The sequence below is a fragment of the Canis lupus genome, chromosome 34 (assembly GCF_011100685.1).
Source record: "Canis lupus familiaris isolate Mischka breed German Shepherd chromosome 34, alternate assembly UU_Cfam_GSD_1.0, whole genome shotgun sequence".
Taxonomy (NCBI): domain Eukaryota; kingdom Metazoa; phylum Chordata; class Mammalia; order Carnivora; family Canidae; genus Canis; species Canis lupus.
In genome coordinates this window covers 10,173,324-10,187,431 of record NC_049255.1, presented here as the reverse complement: position 1 = coordinate 10,187,431, position 14,108 = coordinate 10,173,324, and positions in this window count along the sequence as shown.

Genomic DNA, 14,108 nt, shown 5'->3' with positions numbered 1-14,108 from the left:
CAATTTATCATAATAAATCTCTTATTATAAGGACATATAAATGGATAGATATGATCTATATTATATCTCATTGTTTCTCTGGAGAACCCTAATAGCACAGTTGCCACCTTTTATCATCTTGGCACAATAGACGCTGTTCCTTATTTTATTTCTTCATTTTCTAAGTCATTTTATAGACAATTTATAATGATAAGAATTTTTAATCACAAGAAAAGATTTCTTTAAGACATATTTTTATATTTCACCTGTGGATGTCTGGAACTTCACTCTTGGTATGTTCCCAAATATGTGCTGCCATTGAAAGGGCAAAACATTATACTGGTGGAGTTTTCTACTAATTGCATTTTAAAGCCTTATTTTTCCCAATACAAAATAACTTTTTTTCTCAATATATATAACAAAAATCGAAACCCCTATGTGTATTAAATAGTAAATAGACAAATACTTTTTTTATTTCTCTTGAAGAATTACATTTTGTATAAAAGTTTACAAATTATGGTTTTTGTTTTTTCCAGTATAAAAAATTGACTTGATGGCATATTCTGATGTAATGCTAATTGCTTATACCATAGTTCAATGTCAGTATTGAAGCCTACTCTTTCACTGCCGTCTTGTTTATACGAACCAGTGTTGACCAAGCATGTATTTTGTATGTTGTTGTGTTGTACATTGCAACTAATAAGTCGAGGAATCGACTTATATTAGGTGTGTGTGTACTGTTTCTAAAAACCACAAACTAAGAGTGATGAATTATCAGAATATTTTAGTATTTGCTAATTTTACTACAGTCTTTTGTCATGTATGTATAGGGAAGTCATAGGGATTATAAATTATATTTGAGTCAAGTTTCAAACCATGTATTTTGTGATAAAGGGTCTTTAACTTAAGACAGCCAAAGCACTGGTATTATATACGTGCTGTAAAGAGAATTATGAGAGTTTTATTTTTCTGATATTAAAAGTTACTTAATACTCGTTTCCATTAAAAAAATTTTCACATGGCAAACTCACATTTGATTCCATATTTTCCATGTTTCCAAGTTTCAAGGTCCATATTCATGAAATGGATAAAATCTTCTGAATACACTATCTACTCATAAACCTTCTTGCATAAATCTGGAATAAAACTTCCCTATAAACACCGACTTCAGATTGCAGATCCTCCTCTGATCCTTTTTCGAGTAGCGTTACTTCTTGTTCTCCTTTTTTTTTATATATATTTTATTTATTTATTCATGAGAGACACAGAGAGGGAGAGAGGCAGAGACACAAGCAGAGGTAGAAGCAGGCTCTGTGCAGGGAGCTCGACGTGGGACTCGATCCCAGGTCTCCAGGACCAGGCCCTGGGCTGAAGGTGGCGCTAAATCTCTGAGCCACTGGGACTGCCCTTGTTCTCCTTTTTGCATTTGCATCATCAACGCACACTTTAAGTAGTGCTTCGATTGTTTTGAAATTGTCGACAGCTCATCATTTTCGTAGAGTGAGACAGTTATCTTTGCTTCCTAATGGCAAGCAATTTTGATTTTCCGTTTTATGGTCGTTAGTTGAAAGAATATTCGATACTCTACTTCCTTCCCATCGTTCTGTACGCATGCTTTTTGCTACTTAAGAATAATGTTCAATGAATTTGGGACAAACCTCCCAATGCCATCATGGCACTTGGAAAGACTGTCATGTTTTCACTTTGCAGGACGGGATGCTGTGGGGCTGGTGTCTGGATGGTGTGATGGGTTTTCTCTGTTGGACGGCTGACCTGGAGAGCAATAAGTTTCCTCCTCGTGTGTTGACACACACGGCTCATGTACAGATTCTCAGCTCGAGGAAGGTATCTAGGACGTCTGAACAAGCTGATCTCAGAGAACTGCTGTCTGTGCTTTATACTAACTCTCTGGTTTGTCTCACAATTGTGAAACATGCTCCTGGTTCATTGCTTTTCTGTTGACCACTTTGGGCAAAATCAGAAAAACCCCAAAGTATCTTGAATCATTTTTACATCTCCCTGAAAGGTGGTCCAATATTTTGGACAGCGCAAAAAAGCCCAAAGGATGATGAACTAAGTTAAAAGCAGTTTATTTCATCATTTCTCATCCTTCCGGGAGATTCCATCATTCTTCCATTCTAATCGTTTCAGGTTTTCTGAGCAGTGCTGGAGATAATGAGTAAAGACAAAATCGTTCCTGGAATGCTCAAAGAGTGAAGTGCTTCCAGACACAAGGAAGAGGTCACCAAGACTCTGGCTTTTATTTCAGACTCGATGTGAAGGGACCAATGGCCCGGATGGTAACCGGGAGGTAAAGAAATCTCACTGCATTAAAAATAATAGTAAATAATATGTCTGCACAACAATGAAGAGTGCTTTTAAATAAGTGAATTTTTTCTTTGTTCTCTGGGCAATCTCTAGCAACTAGTGAAAGTCGTGGGCTTGGACCTGCCATGGAAACCTGGAAACAGAAGTTGGATGCACTGACCCTGGGGGAGCCCCAGGGCTCCGAGCTCGCGCCTCGCTTCCTGCTTTACTGACACAAACTGTGCTGGTCCCCGTATGAATATTTTTTAAGAAAAAAATTTAAGTTTTATTCGCATATGGTAGATTTGTTTGCAAGTTCTACATTTTGTATCTGATATTTGTGAATTAGTAAAGAAAGAAATATCTTTGAAACTGCTTAAACTATCCTTGCAACTTTACATCAGTATCAAATCTCTGAATTAGACAACAGGGGTCTGAAAATCTGCTGTAGTCCCAGATTTTTTTTAACCTTTTTTATTGGAGTTCAATTTGCCAACATTTAGCATAACACCCTGTGCTCATCCCGCCAAGTGCCCCCCTCAGTGCCCATCACCCAGTCACCCCAACCCCCCGCCCACCTCCCTTTCCACCACCCGTTGTTCGTTTCCCAGAGTTAGGTGTCTGTCATGTTTTGTCACCCTCACAGATATTTTCACTCATTTTCTCTCATTTCCCTTTATTCCCTTTCACTGATTTTTATATTCCCCAAATGAATGAGACCATATCATGTTTGTCCTTCTCTGATTGACTTATTTCACTCAGCACAATACCCTCCAGGTCCATCCACGTCGAAGCAAATGGTGGGTATTTGTCGTTTCTAATGGCTGAGTAATATTCCCGTGTGAACCTTAAACGTGGAAACCTGGCGATTGTTTACTTAGAACAAAAAGACAGCTGCCCCCAGCCTCACGGTGTGAGATGCTCGCAAGCGGGGGCTCCGTGGTAAACCGGGAAATCATCATCACCTTCGAAAATGCTGCCAGCGACACGTGGTGGTTACTGGGTGCTGCGTCCCTGTGCTCAGTCCTCCTTGGCCAGGTTCCCTGAGACGGGGCCCCGGTGCTGCTGGACCCCAGCCCCCCACCACCGTCCACCCCCGGTGCAGGGCGGCTGCACACCCAGGGAGCTGTACATGGAGACCAGAAACATCTAACGCCCCACGACAGATTTGTGTCTGCTTTCCATAAAATCTAAACCAAAAATAGATTCTTGGCTAAAGTCTCACCTATTAGTTAGTGGCCTTATTATTGAATCAAGCATGAGCTATCCGATCAAAACTAAATCTTGAGGCAACAGCAACAAGAAGCCCTTCATTCAATTTCTAACTAAGTGAGGAAAGAAAGACAAAAGACTGCTGAAACTCCTGGCTCCCCGGTCCCAGGGAGCCCCAGCGGGGATGGTAAGTGAAGCGAGCCAGGCAGTCAGGATGTTTGGGACCCGGAGCCAGACAGAGCGGCACCTGTCCTACAGCCCCGGGGTCCCCAGGCTGTGTGGAGGGGAAGCAGAGAGGAGCCCTGCAGCCTTGCGGGTCTGGTACCTCCATGCCAGACTGCAGGTGCACATATTTGCTCTTGTATGACAAAGGTTTCACAGCTAGTTTATACATAAGTGGTTTGGGGCAAGAAAATTGAGAGTTTGACCTAGATGTGCCAAAGAAATATTCTGGATGGTTCTCCCATTTGCTACCATGTAGCTTTGAATTCTGCTTTGTCTTGTGGGAGTGTTGCCTCTGGGACTGCTACTCTAAGACATAGTGAATTTTGCCTGAATTGCTTTTATGAAGAAAGGAGTGAAGACCAAAAAAAAAAAAAAAAAAAGAAATAAAGGAGAGAGAGGAAAGAGAGATAACATGTTACTTTTAAAAATGAGTTTAAATGAGCTTCTTTCAAAGATTCATGTTTACCCACATAATATCAGGCATTAAGACCATCCTGCCAAATGTACCGCCTTTGGAAATTAGTATTCCTGGAACAGAGGACTTTAGTATCAGCTCATCAGATATTCTGGCAATGCAATGCTACTGAAAGGTAAGTATCATTATTCTTTAGGGCAAGATGCAAAGAAAAATGAGATGGGATCCATGAGCATCCATGGCTGGGTTTCAAATACACTTGTACTAATCGTCCTTGAAGCTGTACTCCTGTGCATTATAGATTACCCCAAACATCCCTGGATAATATTTACACTAGAATAAATATTGGCTTTATGTAGAATAAAATTGTGCTAACATTTTGAGCAATTAAAAGATAAAACATGTATGGCTTGCTGAAATGAAAAGGAAGACTTTTTTTTTTTTTTTTTTTTTTTTTTGAGTACTGAACATAAAAGCCAGACCCTTCAAAACACAGGAGAAGCAAGTGTGGCTCTTGGTTAAAAGATCATTGTGGAATGTAGAGCTGTCACCTTGGAAAGCAGAGCCTCCACCACAGTGTCGACAGCCACCCTGGAGCCCATGCACAGCCACACATCTCAACATCAACAGAAAGCTACCCACAACAATAAGTAGTTTGGTTCTGGTTCAGTGAGCAAAAGTTTAATTTCAGTGTGATCAACAAGGCACACACTTGGTTCACATGTAACTTATCTCTTCTGATAAGCATAGAGCCAGTCATGTTACATTTGCATTAAAATAAAATTATAGTTTATATGTGCCTTCAATTAATATTTTTTACATCACAGACATCAACTTAACAGTGGGGATGTTGAACTTCTATAAAAACAAAGGGAATGGCCATTTACTTCTCTAGACTTTTGTTATTTCCTTTTGTGTGTGTGTTTGAGCCAGACACGGACCAAAAATAGATAAAACAGCCCTACCTAGTTGAGTCATTTATCATCTTATATAAGAAAAACAATAAACAGGTTTATTTAGCTGTACTAATCTTTCATATCTTCCTAAATTTGACGTTCACATTTAATTTCAATAAAATAATATATTAAAAGTTTGAGAATATTCAGAATCCTAGTGTCTTTAGTTTATAAAATAAGCTTTGTTGATTTTATATCTATCTCTGCCCCCATTCTCTGTATGTTTATCTATAACCGTATCATATCTATACCTTTACCTACATCATTTATATGTATAGGTACAGGTGCACCTGGGGGGGGGTTGTGTTTAGATACACAGATGGAAGGAGAGATAGACAGTAGATAGATAGACAGAGAGGTAGATAGGCAGACAAGTAGATAGGCAGACAGAAAGACAGATAAACCTATACCTACACCCATATCTATGTTACTATTCCTCTGAGTAGCCTGTTAAAAATTTTCAGTAGCTACTCAGAATTACCCAGTTACCAGAGCTCCTGTGTTCTGCTCACAGCCATCATAAACATCCAAATAGACTTTGTGTGCCTTTTCCAAGGTTTCAGAAGAGTTGAACTAGGTTCATAATGGAAGCCACTGTTTGCTCAGATAAAGCAAATCACTCTGGCGCTTCCCAATGCCTGGACAGGGCATGGTGTGGACATCCAAAGATAAAAGAAAACGTGGAGCTGTTGGCCGAGCACCTCAAGCATGATGCTATGCAAATAAGTTACCAGTTTTCCACCGGGCCCGAAGCGAGCTGCGTGCGAGGAACCGCAGCCCTCTTCTCCATCGAGGGCCCCGGGAGCCCCTTCTGGCCACAGCCTCGCACGGTTGCCGGACAACGTGCCGCAGTTCTGGAGGACGTGCTGTTTTTCCAGGCACCACTGTTGAACTTTTACCAATCACACACACACACACACACACACACACACACACACATTCAAAAAGCTCCTTCATTAAATCAACAAAGCCTCCCTGGAGTGTATGGCTTTATTTTATTTACACAGGCTGTCCCTGGGCAGCTCGTGTTGGTCTCCACCCTTCCAAGGTCTAAAGAGTCAGGTTTGATCTGATTAATCCCAAGGGGCCCAGAAGAAGTAAGTGAGTATTATGTCCAGGTCTGGATTCACATGTGGGGCGTCGTCACAGAGTCTACCGTAAAGGGCTCCCCTTCATAAACTTCATGAGAGCGTGACTCAGGATAAGGTAACAGTATGTGCTCAGATCTTACTGAGGTTGTCTAGAGAAAAAGGAGTTCTGTGTCTACGTAGTAGCAGCAGCTCCTGCCTGGCCTTTCAGCCTGCTGGCCTGCCTGTCCTGTGTCGTATTAGCTGTCCAGGAAAACTGTAGTCACCCAATGGAGAAACGTGGTACATACACGGAAATTAAATGGTTGCAAATCGATTTACAACAGAATAATTTATATATAAGGAAACATAATAAAACACCGACATCCCCAAGAAAGAAAAATATCCATAAGCTTACTCCATGGACTTCAGACTTGCTGTCTCCATAATTGTGAGAGCCAATTTTAAAAAATAAACTTGTTTTTCTAATAAAATAATATAGAAATGTAATACTAGAAATGTAATACTAGATTGATTTATATATCGGTCTGTAAAGAATACACAAAGATGTTTAATATAGAGATATACAGACATAGATGCAGATACTTCATGAGTCCTCTTTCTCTGGAGATCTTTGACTGATGCGCCATCCATGGCTAAGACTCTGTCCCTGGCAGGAACAAGGGGCCCCAGATGAGAAGAAGAGTTCTTCCCTGTTTGTTCCCAGGCAGGTTCTTAAAATTTATTTGCAGTGGGAAGTACCACTTAGGACCCTGCAGACTTCACAGTGGTCAGTCAGGACTTGGCCAGATACCTGGAGAGGAATGATAGGCACAGATTGCCCATCCTTCACGTCGGTTGACCACATACTTCATATCAGACAGAGGCCTGTGAGGACATAGAAAGTGCCAGCAAAGCATGAGTGTTACATCCTCACAGATAAACAGAATGCCTGCAGAAGAGCCAGGAACCTCTGGACACCCCTCCCTCTTGAGTTGGGATGTGTTAGAAATGCCTTCATGTAAGGTAAACTTAGGGTTGACCAAAGGATGGTTTGGGGATGTGTTAGAGATGCCTTCACATAGGATAAACTTAGGGTTGACCAAGGGACGGTGTCTCCTTCCACATGTCCTCGATCAGGTGTGCATGCCTGGGCTCGTCTGGCTCAGGACTCCCAGGAAGGTGAGTCTTGTCATGAGGACCAGCGCTGACCTTCATATGCACGTGGCCCATCCAAGCCAGATGGGCCGTCTTCTCAAGCCTGAGGTGATTTTACTTCACACAACTGAGAGGAGCTGCGAAGATATGGGTGAGAAGTTTATTAAGATCAAAAAAGTCATAGTGACTATAATTTCTGTGGCTGCTGTAACTCATTAGCCCAGGCTGGATGGGTTCAACCAACAGGACTTTATGTTCTTATAGTTCTGGAGACTAGAAGTTTGAGATAAAGACGTTGGCAGGTCCATGTTTACTCTGGAAGTTCTAGAGAAGAATTCCTCCTCCCTCCAGCTCCTGAGGGCTGCCACCATCCTGGGCATTCCCTGGCTTATGGATGCATCCCCCAATCTCTGCCTGTGTCACTCCACAGCTGTCTTTTCCCTGTGTGTCTGTCTTTTCTCTTCTTATGAGGACATCAGTCATTGGATAAGGGCCACCCTAATGCACTACAACCTCATCTTAATGGGGTTATATCAGCAAAGGCTCTACTTCTAAATAATGTCGCGTTCTAAGCTCCAGGTGGGTGTAAATTTGGTGGGGGGCACAGTTCACCACAGCCCAGAGAGGCCCATGGGATTTCCTTAATCACTGCAGTGGATGTGTGAACCCACAGGGAACATGAACACAGGGGTTCCTGCTCAAGCAGAGTCCTCAGTAAGGGTAGGGGTCCTTCACCCTGCTTTACCTGAAATGAGGGGTTCCCAGATCATGGACTTTCAGTGCTAAACCTACAATAGCCCTGCCAAGTCAGTCAAGTCAGAAGGGGCCCTTCTTAAGTACCTGGCCACAGGCAAGGTCGTTGCCATCCAGCCCAGTTCTGTCATCCTCCTCTTTTGGAGAACAGTGTGCCCCTCTGTCCACTTCTTGGGTCTTGGCTGTCCTCAGCCTTGGATCTTCTCTGTCCGCTGCCCGAGACTCTGCCACACTTTGCTTGTTGGTTTTCACATTTGATCTCCTCTCCACAGAATTCTCTGCCCCTTCTGGGTTCTCTTGACTTTCTATCATCCTATCAGGACAGTCTTTTTCTTCATGTTTTCTTATTTCCTGCAGGAAGCCTGGACCATAGAGTTTATGAACACATGGAGCTGAACAAGAAGATTGTCAGGTTCTTCAAGCTTTCACTTGTTCTTGTGTAGAGAAAGTTAAGTGAATAATGCATTTTTTTTCAAAGGGAGCACCTTCCCATTGCATCTAATGTTTGGTAACTCTAGCTTCGACAATGACCAAGACCTCATTTCGTAGCTCATGGAATCAGACAAGAACACAGAAAACTCAATGAGCCCTTCTCACTTCTTAGAAGGCCATTTGAGGAGTCCTAATCTCTGATGGGTACAACTTCCTTATGAAAATGAGCTCTTACTGACCCTAGCTACTGTTCCCTGGGAACTCACTGCTCTGATTTCTTGACTTATCTACCTGACATAGGGGGCTCTGCAACAATGCATGACAATTTAGGGGACCTTACCTAAACTCTGGTCGTCTGACATTTGCCTTTGACTGAACAAGACCACAGGGTTTACTCCCTAAAATAACAAATTCTGAGCAACTCAATAGAATCTTTGTATGGTCTCCAGCTTAGTTAGCAAAAATCCTTGTTGGTTCTTTGACATTCATGGGGTCCCACTGAAGGTTAAAGCACAGACTCGTGGCGCTGCATCAGCATCCCTATAGCGGACCCCACATGCTCCAGTCACATTGAAATCTAGATTCATATTGTAGGAAGTAAATGGCAAGGTGGGAACCTACTTAGAATGGCTATAGCTTGTTCAGATAAGTCTTTTCAACTCTAGGGAAATTAAGTATATACTAATCTACATAATGTGAAATCAAAGAGCATGAACAACAATTGATAGCAGCTTTGCTGGGTTCTGGTGGGATTCTTCAGTCAATGGTGCACTAACCAGGCAAAACAGCCGATTAACATGGTGTTTCCCACCAGTGAGTCTTAAACCCCACTCGAGTGCCCAGAGGAAATGTTTCATCTCCTCCAGAGGGCAAGGACCTGTCTCCCATGGGGCTCTGGAAGGAGTAGCAAGTCAGACAACTCCTCCTATAGAACGAGGCGCCTCACGTTCATGAGAAAGTCAGGGCTGCCAGAAATGAGGTGTCTTCAAGCTGCGTACTACGCTCCTGGCAAGGGCTGCTGGAACCTGTGATCACATTCCCTGTTTGGGGTGGTGACTACTCCCTCCATACAGTCCTTCTATAGCATCTTGAACATTTATAAATTTGTCTTTGTGTTTTAATTATTCCTACTAATAACTAAAAGTTTCAGGAGAACTTGAAGTTCGCAAATCTCTCATATAGACATTGTTGTCTGTGATTCTCCTGATGGTCTGTCTGGCATGAAGTGGATAACCAGCTTCTTGAAACAGGTGAAAAGATTGGGACTGAGGAAACCTCTGCCATGGCGGGAGAACCGCTTCCAGGCCCACGAGAACTCGCCAGCAATCGTCATGCAGAATTGGGTTGACGTGGGAGCCACACTCCCAGGGGTGGGCCCAGATATACTTCACTGCCAGAAAAGCCTGGGACCCGACTGGTCAGGGCAGAGACAGCTATAAGCCTGGCACACCTCATCAAAGCTTCCGCAGCAGTGGCGACCCAAGCACAGGTGACACCAGGGCTGTTGGGCAACAGCAGGAATCTGGAAACAAATGTGCTGGAGGAACCTGACAACATAGTCGCCAGACTCTGGGTGCCTTTACTCTGCTGATGAGCAGTATTCTAGCTCTCCCAGGGGAGGGCGGGCTGCATTATGCTTTCCAAGCACCTGGGCCTGGAAATCTCTGCTGCAGGGAACGTCCCCAGGGCCTGGGAAACCTGCTGTGGGAGAGATGTCGTCCCTGGGTCACAGGAACTTGGGAAAGGATGCCATAGCAAAGTTGCTCTTCTCAAAGGGGCAAGTGTATAAATATGTAGAGGCTGGCGGACACTGGGGACCAGACTCCGGGGTGGCCCTCAAGGGGACATGTCTACCGCCAGGTCTCACTTTACCCTGTTTTAAAGGACTGTGGTGTCCATCTTTCTGCACAAACCGTTTTTGAGTGTGACTCATTCTTATCTGTCTGGAAGTGCATGAATATGAGCATGTGTGAGTCTGAGCACGTGTGCACAAACCTGTGTGTGCTAGAAACTGAAAGGTGACATTTAACGTAACACAAGACTGACCCTTGAACCTCAAAACAAAAGCGATGAGAAAGTAGAAATGATGAGAACATGGGGAGATTCACCCCCACGGCTCCCCACCCCCCAGCACACATACTTACAGAAAGTTGGTGGATGTTTCACACCTGACCCCTTGGCCTCAAGGTCAGAAGCCAGCCCTGCCCAGGCTCAGTAACAGACTCCTTCCCCCAGTCCTGGTCTTTCAAGATCCTAATACTGTCAAAAGAGTTGGCCAAATATATATTTTGTGCCTACTTTTCTGCATATAACTGCATTTTCTAAATTTAGATGAGCCTTCTGAGATTTAAAGACAGCTTTGACATTTTTATCTTACTTTTGTCTCATTTCTACTAAGTTGTGTAAAATATTACAGTGAAACACTGAGTGTAGCAGCTGAAGGGTAGGGTTGAATTGACAGTCCTATAAATGAGTTTGTCCTTTCGGGGAAAGTCTAATTATTGAGGATTAAATGCTCTGCTACTTTCTAAAAATACTAAGCTAGAATTCGAAGGAAGATTCCCAGAATATTGTGACAATAGCTGACAGCAGAGCCGAGATCCCCCTGTTTTCTTCAAGGTGTGTTCTCATTACAGCAGGGACTCACAGTTAACCAGGGCGCAGACGCCCCCAACAGTAATAGATATAACTCAGCAGATCCTAATGAAAACAGAATATTCTATGGAGTTAAAAATCAATAGATTTTAGCCAGTCTTATGCTAATGAACTACTCAGATTTCTTTATCAGTCTCTTGGGGGTTTGAGAAAATTATAACAGCGAACCTCCGCCCAAAGTCGGGGTCAGCACTTTTCCTGGTGGGTTCTTTTTAATGCCCCCTTTCAAACATATGCAACGGTTGGATAAAGCTTGAATGCTCAGTTATGCAGTATTGATTTAAAGACATATTTGTTCTCGTCTGTTCAGAAAGAATACCCAATCCGAACTGCAGGATTCTCATAATTGGATTCAGCATGTTTTGTATTAACTAATTAGAAGTTTTGCCTTTTTGTGCTTGCTCTTTTTTGTCCGCTCAGCTATTTTAATCCTCTTTATTCTGTGAAGCTCGAATGTAAGATTCATTATTTTCTTTTTAAATATTTGACGATGCACTTTCAGCCAGATCGGGGTGACTGAGGATACTCATCTAATTCCTCCTATCCTTCTGAATATTCTCTCTGTAAACGTGTCTATAATGTTCCTGTCCATCCCCTGCCTCTAACACGCACATGCATGCACATGCATGCACACACACACACACACACACACACACAGCTCCTATTGACCTCAGGGCTCCCATTTGTGTGTCCGAAAGTTCTGATCAGATCTTTAACAGATAATCTTGTATCCCCTTAATATTATACACTAGTTTGCAAAAGAGATGGTGGTTGGTGGTTGATGCAACTTGCTTGCTACACCGTCTGGCATTAAACCCGGTTACTGAATGGCTGTATTTGACTTAGCATTCCAGAGGCATTTGATCTGAGTGAAGGAAATTTTCTGGAACTGAGAAATCTTGAGTCTGACTCTGCACTGCCTTTGTCCTGACTGAGCTCCCCGAGCCCGGAGCTTCTATTGAAATCCATGGGAGCCCTGAGCCTGGGCCAGCTCTGTGGGGACAGGCAGGGAGGGGCGAGGCAGGCCTTCGTGGGGGCCCCTGAGGAGGAGAAGGATGTCTGCAAGCTGGTCGTGCAAGCCAGGCAGCCCGGAGCCGTTGGGGGAGCCATGTGGACGCAGATGGGATGGGCTGGAGGAAGGAGAGTGAGTGGTGGAGATCAGCACGTGTGTCCCATCTACTGAATTTTACTCCACATGTAGGGAAATAAGCCTTAAAATATGAAGATTATAAAAGCGTTACTCTATGTCGATTATATTCCGAGGTGCTTTCTTATCATTCTGACATAATGTATTCATTCTAATTGAAATCTGAGGAAATAGTTCAATAGAATAAATAGTGGGGCACCCCATCAGCCAAGATGTGGCTTCCTGGTGGTCCATAGCCAGCTTTTCTCTGCTGGAGGGACCCGCTTCTGTCTGATGGGCTCTGAGTATGTTGCAAGCATGGCTGTGTTTTTATTTTGGAAGTTCAAAATAATGCACCTTTTACCATCAGACTACTTCAATCCGGACAGCTCTGCAGATCACCGACAACACGGGTCTGTGGCCCTATCTGTGGTCTCCGGAGATCGGGAGCAAGTCAATGTTAGATTCCTGTCACCCAGTCACCCAAGGAGGGCACATCAGCCAGAAGGAGGAAGACAGGCTGCTTTCAGAGAAGCAGCACTAAGCCGTGGGTACCTCGGTTGTCACCAAGGCATCAAACCTACCAGTTGTCTCACCAGCTCATCTGGCTGTAAGACACCATCATGTCTTTCGTCATCTGAGAAAGTGCCCCCAAATCAAAAGCACAGCAAGCCTGGGACCCTGACCAGCATCTGTGCTGTTTTGTCCTTCCAGGGCTTTCAAATATTAGAAGCCCTAGGCATTTCTCTCACACTTCCAGAAATCCATGACCTGAAAATTTAAACAAGTCTAGTGGTGTTTTGTTTGTTAAATGCAAGTAAAATCTCTTAGGTGTGAAGCCTGTCCAATCTGCTGACCGTGCTCATCCCTGGGCTTTGGCTACCAGGGGGTCCATAGATTTTTCCTCTCGGCACAAGGTCAGAAATGGATTAGCTCCCACTCCTGTTTGTCAGCTCAGCCTCCCTCCTGGGAGGGTGCTGCTTGCTTCTTGCAGGAACTCCTCATGCTGCTCTAACCCCAGGCAGGCAGGTCCCCTCACAGCCCATCTTGTGGTTCATACCACCCATGATGAACCCCACTCATCTGGGACCAGCTTGGGTTACCCCATCATGAATGCATTGGTTCTGCTTCACTCTGAGTCTGAGCAAAATGACGCATGACCCTCCACAACGTCCCTGAAGTCTTGGGTTGCTTGAAGTCCCAGGGTCGGAGGAATCATGTCAGCCTGGATGTTAATGACCAGAACAATGGAAAGTGCTATGGCAGGGACAGCATTGTCAGTGTGTCTGTGAGAACCTCCGTGTGGGTACCCGGGCCCCAGCACCACACCAGGGTTTGTGCAGGTGTGCAAGTGTGTGTTGCAATCATTAGTGTGCATCCCTGCAGTATTCTTCAGTTGTTACATTCTGAAAACAGAGTGCTGAGAACCCTGCTGGCTGGCTTTCCCCCTCCCTGGGCATCACACCCGAGGCAGAGCACAGAGGTTTAACACTGCAAATTTGAGAAATCGGCTGTCTGGGCCCCAAGGAGAGAACTAACTCTGGCCAATTCCTCAAACTCTCTGTCCCTCCTTGTCCTGAGTCCCTAACTGGAGATCATAATGACATCCTTTTACCAGAATTGGGGTGAAGTGTAAATACAATCATGCATATGGAGTGCTCTGTATGGTATCTAGCATAGAGTAAAGGCTCCGTAAACTTTGGTTGCTACTGTTATTGCATTAGAAGCTGCCCTCCCTACCTCGGCTTCCCTGGGGACTTTCTGGAATGGGAAGGGGGAGAGGTGTTCAACCAGCTTCTTATCACTGTTTAATGATGTTTCTT